Consider the following 14,005-nt stretch of genomic DNA (forward strand, 5'->3'; position numbering starts at 1 on the left):
TTTCTCAAGAGGTGTGATTTAAATTGACAATATCCCTTATGAATTTCTGAGTTTCACTATGGCATATTTACTCTTTTCTTTTTTACTTTTTCTTTGTTCAGAGATATGCAGACCATCTGTGCCTCTAATATGTTGTTCTTAAAGAGCCTCCAATATGTTTCAAATGTCCCTTTTTGTTACTTTTTCAAACCTTCCATTTTTGTTAACTCTTTCATCTGCAACCACCATTAAAGGTGGTGGTTTAGGGACAGAGTTCACAAGAACTTGCTTGGAAATAAAATAAAAAAATCCAACTGCAATTTAGACATTTCTAAATATTGCCAAGAAAGATGCTTTCTGAAATCCTTGACAGCAAGTAAGTCCCTGGAATTGCAAAACATGATAAATTAGATTAAACGGAACTGGGTACTTTATGGTTCAGTTTGCTTTAAAAACCCAGACACTTGCTATGTGAATACAGGCATCCTGTTAAGCCATACTATGACTGATTTGCGTAGGCATAATATGTTATTTTAACCTTGCAACTGTCATTTTGAATTAGGTTTGTGTGGTTTAGTGTGTTGTGTGAAGTCAATGTGCACCTCTATTTTAGAATAATAAATTGCAGCCATTAAAATCAAAAGTTTGTATCATTCATGAGATGCATAAATCAAATGGGATACAGACAACACTAGTAAAGAGCTAAATAACTCTGTTATAATAATGAAATTGAAGATCATTTAAAATAATGCTATGGAATTGGTTCTCAAACTAGTAAGGCTTTGGACAGCTATTCCACGAGCAATTCACAACAGCAGATTTTCCTTGTGTTGGAGAGGAAACACACCTCCAGTATACTGATAGGATTTGTGAAAAGTACTCCATTCTAAGAATATGGATTCTCAAATTTAAAATAATTCTCCTGCTGGGATACTTTTATCAGTACTACTAAGCTAAAAACCGGGAGACTGTGACTATCCCGCCTCAACCATGAAAGGCCATTGGGTGACTGCCAGTTCCTCTCTCTCAGCTCAACTCACCTCCCAGGGTTCTTGCTGTGAAGGAAAATAGGAGAGGATGGTGTATTGGATATGTTCACCACCTTGACTTATTTGTAAAAAATAATACAGGTGAGAAACAAACAAATAAATAACCTTTTAGGAAATCACTTTCAGTTCTTCTATTCAATCATATCTGATTCGCAGAGACTCAGAGACTGCCTGGACAAGTGCATGCAATTTTCTTGACATGGTTTTTCAGAAGTGGTTTGACATTCCCTCTTTCTGAATGCTGGGAGAAAGCACCTGGGCCAAGGACACACAGATGGCTTTGTGTCTAAGGCAGGACTAGAATTCATGGCCTCACAGATTCTAGCCTGATACCTTGACCACTACATCAAACTGGCTCTTAGCAAAGAATATGATGTGATACCAATTTACAGTGAAGTAATGGACAGAGTGTTGATCTCCCCATTATCATGTCTAAAACTAGCCAGTTTGGATCAAGTAAACTAGCTGTTACATCCTTTTTCCTTTTTCTGTGGAAAAAAGAGAAGCCCAGAAGGGTCACTTCCAGAGACTTCCTGCATGTTCCCTGACCTCTTTCCACAGTCACAGTCCTCATCCTTACACATGTGCTGCAAGACAAGAATGAAATTAATCCAGTCCCTCACTAGGCAAGGAAGACAAGTCACACATTGCACGAAGAAACCTGTGCAATGTGAGGCTGATTATTTGAAGTTGAACTGGGAGTTGCAATGGAAGAATGAGAGGTGGCTAGAGTGTAAGTACAGCAGCACAAATGGAAAGGAAATTGGAAGCACAAGAAGAAATTCATCATGATCCATTAGAGAAATTATTACAACTGGATTTGAGGTAACACAAATGGGTCATGCCATGGTTGGAATTAATTACTAATTAATATTACTAATTTTGAAAGGCTTATGGCTTTTGAAAGAATTATCACTGGATCCAGTTATTTTCTTAGTCAGGTAACATTCTGGAATTTCCCTTGCATTTACACTTCCCAGATTCTTTCCCCACAGTTTTCTAAAAGAAAAAAAAAGACTGCAGAGAATGGATCATAAGGATAAAGATAGTGGGTATCTAGCCTTATAATTATAAAGTATCCCATTCTTATAATTACATCTAAAATTTTAGATTTTATTATAGAAGACCAATGAGCACGATGTGGACATTATGCGATGCATTTTTCAATTCAATTGGTGTGTACTGCATAGCTCATTGATTCTAGGAGCAAAATAAGATGTAAGTAATACATTCAGATCTATTTAATCAGTAATGTCACAAAATAACTGATGTAATATGGTGTAACACTGAGGATTTTAACTTTACAAGCATTTTAATTGGTTTGGATACCTGCTAATTATGTGGACATGAGCATTTGATTCATATTTAGGGCATTGGATTGCAACAGATGGACAATGAGCTGCTCACTGAACATAACACTTCAATAACTTTGTACTGCTAGGTAGCTCCATTAAGGTTAAATTGGTGGCAGCAGTCAGTCCTTGCAATATTGCACTTTTGTGTTGAAGTAATTGTTATTAAGGAGATTTCAGTGCCATAAAAAAAAAGATTGAATGTACCCTTATTTTAATACTCTTAGCTCTATAAACTTTTCTGAACAAATGCAGTATGGCCTCATAGTTCTATGAGTAGTGGCAGAGAAATTGTAAGTGCTGAGTTCTTCAAGACAGATTTCCATAAGCTGAATCAGGGAGAATCAAAAACTGATCTGAGTTGTCCTAGAGCACAACTGTATGTTTTGCAGCCAATACCAAAATACCTAGTGTTCTTTAACCTATGTAAAGGCTACTAGTATATGAGTCTGGGTGATATTTGTAAAAAATAAAATAAAATAAAAGTGCTGGATGTGATTATATATAGTCCTCCAAAAAGTATATGTTTTCATTTCTTAATTTCACATTTATGAAAATGTTTTAAATGTCGTTAAAGTTCTGAAATAATGAAGAGTTATGGAATATAACAAAAATTAATAATTAATAATTTATTGTTTTGGCTTTTGCCAGAATATTGAAGAAATGTCATGGGTGATCATTTTGAATGGGAATTGGAGGACATAAGGAAAATGAAATCCCATTAAATTTCTCCTTTATACGTGTCTCAAGAAAATAAAACACCAACTTACTGTCATGGATGGACTATCTCATCATAAAGAATGGGCTGTTAGTAGTAGTCCCTTGTACAATTTGAGAATTAATTAAATAATTATTGTTCTTCTCTAAAAGACTTATAGAATCCAAAGAATTCCTTACTTCTAAGGCATTTTCTGGTTAGCTTTAAAAAAGTAAATTAAATAATAAGCAAACAAACATATACTTAACGGAAGGAACAGACCACGAAAAGAATCCCCTCTTTCATACTGAAGTTCAGTGCAGATACTACTGAAAAGAATTAATTCCAGACTGAAATTAAACTTGAATCCTCACATGAATTGAGTAGGCTTATTTAAAACTTTTATGATGATGACAATGCTATGGTCACTTAAGCTTTCCAGGTGTTAGTTATATATGTTAGTTTTCTGATATTTCTGCCTCTTAGAATATGAAGGATTATATCTTAAGTCAAAAATAGTTCTCAGTTAACCTTGTTTTCCATTGCTACGTGTTTATAAAATTGTACCTGTGGTTAAATATATTTCATACCTACCACGAAAATGTTCTTACTATTTCAGAAAATTGCTGGTTTGCATACAGTTTATGTTGTAAACCTTGCAAATACCAGACTCTCAAGATAGATTTAAGCAACAGGAAACAGAGAAAAAGTATAATAAGATATAAATGATTTTTTTTCTAATTCCATGGATTAGAAAAGTAACTGAATACAAAACTATATTTTTCATCCAAGTGTCTTCCATGGACACTAAACTTCAGAAACTGGAGTCTACCATATCTGAAAGTCATCAAGTTGGGGAATACTCATGCAACCAATAGAAAATTTTATCTAGACATGAAATGTTAAAATGAAAAATGTAAAATATGATGATTTATTGAGTAAGGATATATTGCAGACCTTGTACGTGAGAAATATGTTAAAGGTTATGCTCTAGTTCAGTGTTTCTCAATCTCAGTAACTTTATGTTGGCTAACATAAATTCTAGCAGCTGAAGGCTACATCTCTTGAAATTGTTGAGATTGAGAAACACTGAACTAGTCTATTGCTTATTTCAAAGCAAGCCTTTGAAACTTACCTTCTGTCACTTATTACTTTAGATAGCAGAGTGGAAAATTTAAAGTCACACTATGTAAAGCACCTTTTTTCTTTAAAGGTAATTTTTAAAAATAAATTATTAAAATAAATAATAAAAAATAAAAAGTATTTATTAAATTATTTTAAAAAGAACTATTTTTAAAAAAACTTCTATTCAAATTTCAATGTATAAGTTACTTTCCCAATCAAAAAATTCTGATTTCTCATTTAATGCTTCCATGTTTTCCTATGTCAACATTCTGACATTACTTAGAAAGGACATAATTATTAGGGCTGAGCAGCACTTCAGATTCCAAAGCAAAAAGGTGTTTCAGAGTGCACAGGGACATTCATACAACATCTGTCTGCAGCACCTTAATCCATATTTTGCCTTTCCCTGGAGTGACACTGCATCTGTGAAGGACAGCTGTGCAGTCCCAGGAGAAAGGCAGTTTCCTTCTGGAATTGCAAACAGCAGATACTTAAGAATGCTTTAAAGAAGATAGTGCATTTTGCCTTCAAAGCTCTAGTGATTATATCAAGTTATTTTTCAGGTTGCATATTTAAGCCCCGGAAGTCTTCTCCATAGATAGCTATATGAATTCTGTTGAAAAATGGTATTCATTTACTTCTAATATAGTATACTCATAAACATAATAATCATGTAGTAGTGAAAACAATTAGGAAAAAGTTTTCTCAAAAGAGAATGCTCTGCAACATTACATCAGTATCTATTTAATAGGCAGCTTGTTATTTTTTTTATCTTTAGGAAATCAGAGTGCATTTATACATCAATATCTATTCCTTTCAAAATGCCATTCCACTTACATTTTACATATATTTATTTGTATTCAGTCTGTACATACTATCTGCTTGCATTTACATTGTATTCTATTCATCACAATCCTACCAGGAAAACACATAATTTTCCACCTAAACTTGCTTGAATTAAAATTAAAATTAGAACAGCTTTGCATTTAAAAATTTAACCCTGAATTGTCATACAGCCCTAACTTCAGAAAATGTTGATAAAATCATTTGTGATTATGAAAGTTGACTAGCTTATCTTACAACTGAAATTCTACTTGCCATTTTTCTTTCAACATCAAACACCAAAAAGTCAGGACATAAGCTATAAAGATTAGTATTAGTTGGGTCTAAAAATGAGTCTAAATTAATTAGGTCTAAAAACGACCTGGAAGCCAGGCCATATAAAGTTTAAGACACCTAGATATGCCATCTGGAAATAAGTGGATCATAGTATTTTGTACCAGCTAGCTCAGAAGAGACAATCTGCTGTTTATCATTTCTGTAACATTTACAAAAGCATATATCTTTGATGTCACATATTACAGTGATAATATAGCTTCTTCAGCGCTGACTGGATTCATACATGCACACTTTAAACCCAAGAATACAGAAGCTTGTTCATCCCAAGGATAAAACACCCAGATACAAACTGAGCAATGAGATATATGCAATACAGTGCAGTGAGGTCTGCAGATCTGTACATTGGAGAAACAAAACAACCACTTCACAGATACATGGCACAACATAGAAGAACAAACCCATGAGGACAAAATTCAGTAGTCCATCCACCTGCATTTGAAAGGCAAAGGCCACTCTTTTGAAGGCAGCATCATCCACATTTTGGACAGAGAGGACCACTGGTTTGAAAGAGGGGCCAAAGTGGCCACATACAGTATGTCAAAATTGAACACAACAAAAGGGAAGGGATACATCATCTATTTCCTATCTACAACCAAGTCCTTTCAGCAGTTCCAAGAAGGCTCCACACCCATTTGCACTACTCAAGTGACTCTGAGGACATAGACAAAGCTCCAAGTGGTCTCAATAACTCACTAAAAAGAATACAAATGACAAGCAGTCTGCAAGGAATATAAATTCTTTCCTTCCCCACCATCCAGTCAGAACTGAAGAAGCTTTTTGGATGAGAAGCAAAATGTCCTCAGAGAAAAACAAGAAAGTCAAGTTGCCTCTTGAAAAAGCATCTTTGCGACAATCATGACCTGGATGATTGAGAATCTCCATAGACATTTAGCTATGCGCTTTGTGATGAAGTTGAAATATTAACCAATACCAATAAAAGGTAGCAACCTATGTTACTTAGAAATTCAGAACAGTTTAATCAATCCCCTAAAGCCACAAATTTCTTCAAGAGGCTTCAACAAATATGTCCCTCCTATTGCTATAGCAAACTGTTGAACTTTGGTTAACCTGCTAGCCTTGCTCTGAAATTTGACAATACAAAGATGGTGGAATAATCCAAATACAGCCATCCTTGCCAATTCCTCAGCTATAAAATCACAAAATAAATACTACCTGATTGAGTTCAATGGTATTTCTTTCAGGTAAGTGTGTTAGGATAGTAATCTGAGCAGGTAAATTCAGAATGGAATACTCATAACTATCTGAATTGATAAACAGTTTTGCATTATTATATTTGCTAAATACTTATTCCAAAGATAATCAAGACACAAGTACTATTCTTAGGGATCTGCCATAATCCTGTTTTTAAACTTTGCATAATATTTTATCTACACAGTCAGTAGTATTGAACCTCTACTTCAATACAGATTTCAAAAAATAGGATTAAACAGAATAAATTGTCCCAATGTTCTGAGAAAAGTACACATATTTTAAACAGTTATATTCTTTTCCAAATAATGTTTGTGGTTAGCTATATAAATCATTTGAATACAACAATGCCAGAATTGCTCATAAAAGTGAATGAGCCCTTCATGCTCCTACATTCTGATTTATTCTTAAGTTTATGGCTCACAACCTTTTCCCACTGAAGGAACTGGAAGACATCAACTGTGTTTCCTATTTATAGAATCTTCAAGCCCTGAAAATCTGCTTTGGAAGATTGGGAGACCCTATATAGCAGATTTTAGGAAAACAGAAAAGCTGCAGTATACAGAAAAACAGGAGAAATTCCTGATAAATGATCCGATTTCCATTATTAGAAAGCTTGATTTTGCCCCAACATTTTGTAGCATATGTTCTCGTGGTAGCTGGATATATTTTAGAAACAATATCCAGGTGGTTCTTATAATGACTCAGATTAATATTTGTAAATGAATGGAAAATGTGCTATATACAAAATCCCACAGAGTGCTTTAAAATATAACATTTAATAATGAGAGATTCACTGTTGTATCTTTTTTTATTTCTGAAGCATTCATGATTATTCCTTTGCTACTGTTTTTTCCCATGCTAGTCTAAATGCTTATTGCTACATTTCTTTTTCAGGTCAGATAAGGAGTCTGCCTAACACAACCCATTCGGAATTGAAGCCATAAATGAAATGACCACAAAAGCCTATCAGTTAGCAGAAAATAGCAGCTGTACATATTTATTGTAACCTAACACGATATTGTTGCAGAGATGTGCTGTATAAAACATGCATAAGACAGGTGAAATGTGACTATAATTCTCTATTTGAAAAATGAGAAGCTGTAGAATGGCATAACCTCAAATACATAAACAAACACTAAACTAATGGAGGAGACGGGTATATAACAATTTAGCAGTAGCAGTTTAAAAGTCAATGATTAAGCCTTAAACTTTTTCTGTTCCCCAACTTTAATATTATATCTAAGATTATACCTAAGATGACGCTATAATAGGAAGAGGGAGGAACACTGGGTATGTTCGCTATCTCGAGCTATTCATAAATTAATAAAACCAGAATATAAATAACAAGACAGCCCCCCCCCCCCAAAAAAAAAAGCTGTATAAGGTTTATCATCAGTAATACCTTTCTATTCCAAGAATAACTTCCAAATCACACACTTAAATATTAACTCCCTGCTCAGAACAGGAGTCCAAATTAAAACATCCCAAGCAGATAGCTTAAACATATCCAGAAAAGATACCATAGATATTATGTGTAATTGATTCCAGTATCAAAGAACTTTTCCTGTAGGGAAGCTTTTTTCTAATATCTAGTTGGAACTAACCTTTGAATACCTCCATTATACTGTAGTTGTCCTGCATTCTGCAATGAAAGAGAGCCAATTCTTTTATGGAATACCTTTTAGATATCTGAAGGGTGCTATCATGCCTTCCTTCAATTGTTGTTTCTCAAGGCTAAAATATCCCAACTCTTTCCATTTCTCTTCAAAGACTGTTCAAGGATACACAGAGCACTTTGAAGTAATCAAGGGGTGGATACCCTTACCCATCTCTGACTTATTGTGCAGTAAATGTATTTCTATAAAGGTGCTCCTTACCAGACCTATTGCTGTAAATCCAGGGAAGCATCCCAACTGTAGACTTGTTCCATAATCTAAAATAGGATAAACCTCAATCCCAAATGCAATACTGTACCCTACTTGCTAATATCACTTTCATCTTTATCAGATTTTATTTCAGCTCACTTTCCCCCCAATTATCAGACCTAGAGAAATTTCAGCAAGACCAGTTGCTTTCTTAATAGTGGATGGTGAAGAGTAATGCAGAAGATTCCAGTGGTTTCATATAGATGATGAATAGCACAGGAGAAAAACTGGATTTCTATGCGATACCACAAGTCAAGAATCAGCAATAGTTCAGTGCACCACCTAGAGGACTGGGCATAATATCTTAATGTCTTCTACTTTAGAGTAAGCAGGCTTTTGAAAGAGTCATAGCATTAATCAATTGCACTATTTCTTTGAAGGCCTTGATTCAAAATATATTATTGATTTCATTTGCATTCATTGCATTTATTGATTTCATCCCCGCTCTGATTCCAATGATTTATTTAATGCACGAGAGAACCAATATATATGCATATAAAATGTCCCAACAGTATTTTATCTCACCCTATTTTAATAAAAAGACAAGTCAGGGCTTTCTTCTTGCTCAATTTTTACATTAATGATATTGTTCCAGCCTGAATTCATAATCATTTCCCCGTTTTACTTGATGGATTCAAGGTACACTGATCATGATGCATGTATGTTAATGATACAGTAGCGATATTATGTTTCAAAATAAAGAGTGTTAGATTGACCACTGCAAGACAAAAGCGTTGAGGATAACCTACAGTAAAACCAAAGTAGTAAGATATGGTCACGGCAGTACCAAGAACAAATGCCTTACAATAAAACAATGCTCCTCCTTTAAATATTTGGGCATTTCTTTCTATCACCTGAAGGTATACCTAAACACAGTGTTAACAACTGCCTAATTGCATAGTTCAGATTATTATTCTACTCCAGAAAAGAGACAGTTAATTATCCCTACATTCAAAATGTTCCAGGGCAAATATTTCCACAAATTGCAAGACAGAAATTTGAAATCAGAATAATATCGCCCAGTTATAGACAGTCAAAATTAATGTCTGCTGCATACTTAAGAATGGAGATGATACTGCTCTGAAACTTATTAAAACACACCTAAAATCACTAAGCCTTTTAAGAAACCTGTTAGCCTCCCAGATGACTACTTACTATCTGGTTAGATTTTCTTACTGCCCTTATTGTGGAGGAAATCAGTGGGCGGGACATGTCCAGTCTTATATACTGCAAATGCCACTCAGGACGAATTAAATCCTGAGATCGTGAAAGATGCATGATTGGCTCTGGAAGCAGAAGTGTAGTCTTCATTTATAGCTCTAGTTTCTCCCTTTGGTATCCTCATTTTAGGAAAAACAGATCCTATAGAATACCTATTCACTCTGATAAGTAGCCTCATTTACCAAAATACATGTCTAAATGATATTATCATTCTTTCCTTGAAAGCAAATTCAACAGAATATCTAAAGAGTAGCATTTTTGTCCTAATGGCCAGAGACAGATGGAGAACATCACACATGATGTCCTATGCTGCTCTTTTTATGATATGATTAAGATAAAAACACACAGCCAAATTACTGAGATGGACTGCAAAGTGAAATGGATAGAATTTTTACTAGAAGATGTGTTCTCTCATATTACATAGTGATCAAGTGGGCATTTCTATTTTGATGTCTTTTAATATCGGAAAAATTCAAAATATGTACCGATCAAACCTTCAAGACCTTTAGTTGGGTTATAGTTTGGGGGCTAGTTTTACACATTTTTAGTCACATTAAGGTACTCCACAACATATGACCATAATTGAGACAAAAAATATGTTGTTAAGTGAGACATTTGTTAAGTGAGTTTTGCTCTATTTTATGACCTTTCTTGCCTCAGTTGTTAAGTGAGTCACTGTAGCTGATAAGTTAGTCACATGGTTGCTAAATAAATCTGGCTTCCCCATTGACTTTGCTTGTCAGAAGATCACAACGGGGATCCCATGACCTTGGGACACTGCAACTGTCAAAAAATATGAACCAGTTGCCAAGCATCTGAATTTTGATCACATGGTCATGGGAATGCTGGAGGTCATAACTGTGAAAAACAGTCATAAATCTCTTTTTCAGTGCCATTGTAACTTTGAACAGTCACTAAATGAACTATAGTAAGTCAAGGGCTACCTGAAGTGGAATTTTGGACAAAATGTTAAGTTTGCTAAAAGTTTATTTGTCTTTCTCTCTCTGCATTGTGCAATGTGTTATCATAATAATAAACTGAACTGACTTACATACTTAATCTACAACATAGGGTCCACAAGGCCAAGTCCAGTCAAGTCCAGTAATCCAAGAAGACACCATGGGTAATGGCAATTAATTCTACTAAGCAGAAGTGCTTCATTCACACCCTCCAATAAGGCAGTACATGTCAGTGCTAATATTTTGGCCAAAGCCCCTGTTCAAGTGGATCCAGAAAACTAGCATCATGAAAATGTTTTTGAAGTTACGATCTTACTACTACTTTCTTGACGACCTTTCCCAGAAAAGCAATATTTGAGACAGCCAATAACTAGATTCAGGCAGCATATAAATGTTATAAATAAACAAACACAGATATCTCAGGTCAAGGGAGAGTTGCTTCAGGAAACATTTCATTATTAAATGTTCCATTCCGTAGAATATCTCTAGTGAGATTGTTTCCACTCATATCTTAAAATTGTTTTTTTTAATCTCCTAATGAAAAGTAATTTTAATCAGTGCATCTTACATCATGTCCTTTCTATTTTATAATCTAATTCTCATTATCTCAAAATTTAATTATACACCTGTCTGATACAACACAGTGGGAATATTTGCAATCCAGGAATAGATTGAAAATTTGTGTGTGCATCTACCTACATGGATCCTATAGCAAATACTGCATACATTGAACATGAACCATCATCCAATAGGAGAGGTGCATTTAAAAAGCAGCCCACTCTATGGACTTCTGCATCCCACATTATATTGGTGTAATTACTTCTGGTAAAATAGTATAATGCAAGTACAAGAAAGTTAAATTCCTCATGATACTAATTCTTTCATCTGAATCCTGAGATATTTTTAAACTACCATTTGCAAGTATTAAATTTAAGAAAAGCATGGTATTTGAATGTTCTGGGAGCAAAAGGCAGAATTAAAAAATGGCTTGCTCGCCAATTGGTTTTTTTTTTTAAGCTATTTATTGATTTGTTTTAGTGTTTGAGAAAGTGACATACTGCCGGATAATTTAGTGAAGGGGACTAGTGCTTAAAAACAACACGACTGCTTGAAGAACAAGACTAAAATGAACTCAAATCATTTAACAGCCATTCTTATGTCAAATGTTTTCAAACATTAGGGCTTGATTTTATTAAGAGTGCATTGGAATAGAAAAAGAATTTTTTATTATGGTCGCAGATCAGAATTACAGATTGAAAAAAATTAAAAAGAGGGCTTCTTGTCATTTATTTCACTGCGTTCTATCTACTTAATGCTTTTAAATCAGCAGTTTTACAGTAAATTACAATTATCTTTTAATATTTCTATTTTTATGTTTTCAGCTTCATATTTCAAAACATATTTCATTCCTTCCTCCAAAAAATATACTTAAAATTTAATCCTATTCCTTTTGGATTGGACTACAGTAATTTTGTGGTGTACCTACCTTTATTCAAAGTCAGTTTGAATGCTATTTAGAAGCATGTGTTTAAATATAATTTCAATATTATTTCTCTCATTTTATCTACCATATTAATTTCAAATATATAAATATCCCCAGTTTTTGGAATTTTTAAAAGGTTCTTCAATGATGGTAAAACCTTGACAAACACTGAAGAGCAGTCAGATAATTTTTTTTGTTTCTCTTTGCTGACATCGAATGGTCAAAGAGATTTTTGCAGCCCAGATCAGTTCGCCCTTCCACAGAAAACCTTTTATTTAATAGTTGTGTTTAAGTATTTTTTTCCCATTACTTTTCATTACACAAATGTTCTCTTTAGTTTTACAGCATTTTTCCTATAAACTATGGCTCTGAAACATTGTCTGATGACTACTTCAGAAGTATTACCTTATTCAGACTTTTAAAGCAAATAGTAAAAAGTTATTTACTTATTTAACCATTTATAACCTAATACCTTTCTCTTTTCCCTTTCCCTTTTTTGATTACGTTATAACAGTTTAATTTTATCCATGTTATAAATTCTAAAAAATATGTTTTACTTATATTTTCACTTTGGTCATTCTGTGATGTGACTTGTTCTGGAAATCTAATGAAGAGCAGTATCAAAACATAATATATTTGCTTTATGCTCCTTCAATGTCACAATTAAGCAATTAAAATTCAGAGTGGTCTCACTATTATAGACTTAACAAACATTGTGATACAATTAAAATTTCTATAGAAGTATAATTTGTATTACAGCATTTATAAAAATTTGATTACAGCAATAACAAATCATATTTCTATTAATAAAGGTATGCAATTTGATTCAATGAATGGTATATTAGTATCATTTATATATGCTTTATACTATTAAATGATGCCTCATCATTTATTAATATTGGGTATAGCATGTGGAATAAATTTTATTTCAAACCCCTAGCTTCCAACTATACATAAATGAAAGCTATTCCCATTGCTTTAAATAAACCTTAAAACATGATTTTCTTGGTGAATATTAAACTTGCATTTCAGTTCAAGATAAAATAAAATATTAAATACTTCAGAATGGTCCCTAGAATGGTTATGAATAATAAACCAAAATGTCTGAAATGTTTAAAAATGTGCTAAATTAATTAATGAGAGAAAAACATAAATTTCAGACAACTCAAGTCATTACAAAAGCCCTCAGAATCAATGTTCTATCCTGTTGTCAGCTGAAGCAACACCTTTTTATATTAATGTAATCTAGCATATTTCTGAATAAGATTTGTATTCCTACTGCTTTGAAAACACTGGATTTTTAAGATTCTACCAGTGTTGGCAACAAGATTTACAAGACTGTAAATGTAATATTTGTGGTCCTTATATAATCCAGCATGAATAGCTTTATCTGGCAATACATTTGCCCTTACAGAATATAGGTAGTCTTTGACTTGCAATCACAATTGAGCCAAACATTTTTACTGCTAAGCAACACTATTTCTAAGTGCGCTTTGTCCTATTTCATGATCTTTCTTGCCACAGTTGTTAAGTAAATCTGGTTTCTCCCATTGATTTTGCTTGCCAAAAGGTCACAAAAGGCAATCACATCACATGACCCCAGAACAATGCAACAGTCATAAGTACATGTCAGTTGCCATGCGTCTGAATTTTGGTCACATGATCATGGGGATGCTGCAACTGTCATGTGTGAAAACCAGTCATAGGTCACCTTTTTCAGTGCTATTGTAACTGTGAACAATCACTAAGCAAATGATTGTAAGTCGGGGTCTATCTATATAGAATGCCTAACTGATAAGCAACTGATAACAGGGTGCTTTATTA

At 33.7% G+C, this 14,005-nt stretch overlaps 1 protein-coding gene across 4 annotated transcripts in view; it reads right to left on the bottom strand.

Moving 5' to 3' along the window:
• Positions 1 to 14,005, bottom strand: part of SOBP (sine oculis binding protein homolog) — a 176,540-nt gene that overhangs the window by 88,804 nt on the left and 73,731 nt on the right. The window lies entirely within an intron of this gene.

Source organism: Pseudonaja textilis, chromosome 1, assembly GCF_049901715.1.
Source record: "Pseudonaja textilis isolate UNSWEBS1 chromosome 1, rPseTex1.2, whole genome shotgun sequence".
Classification (NCBI taxonomy): Eukaryota; Metazoa; Chordata; class Lepidosauria; order Squamata; family Elapidae; genus Pseudonaja; species Pseudonaja textilis.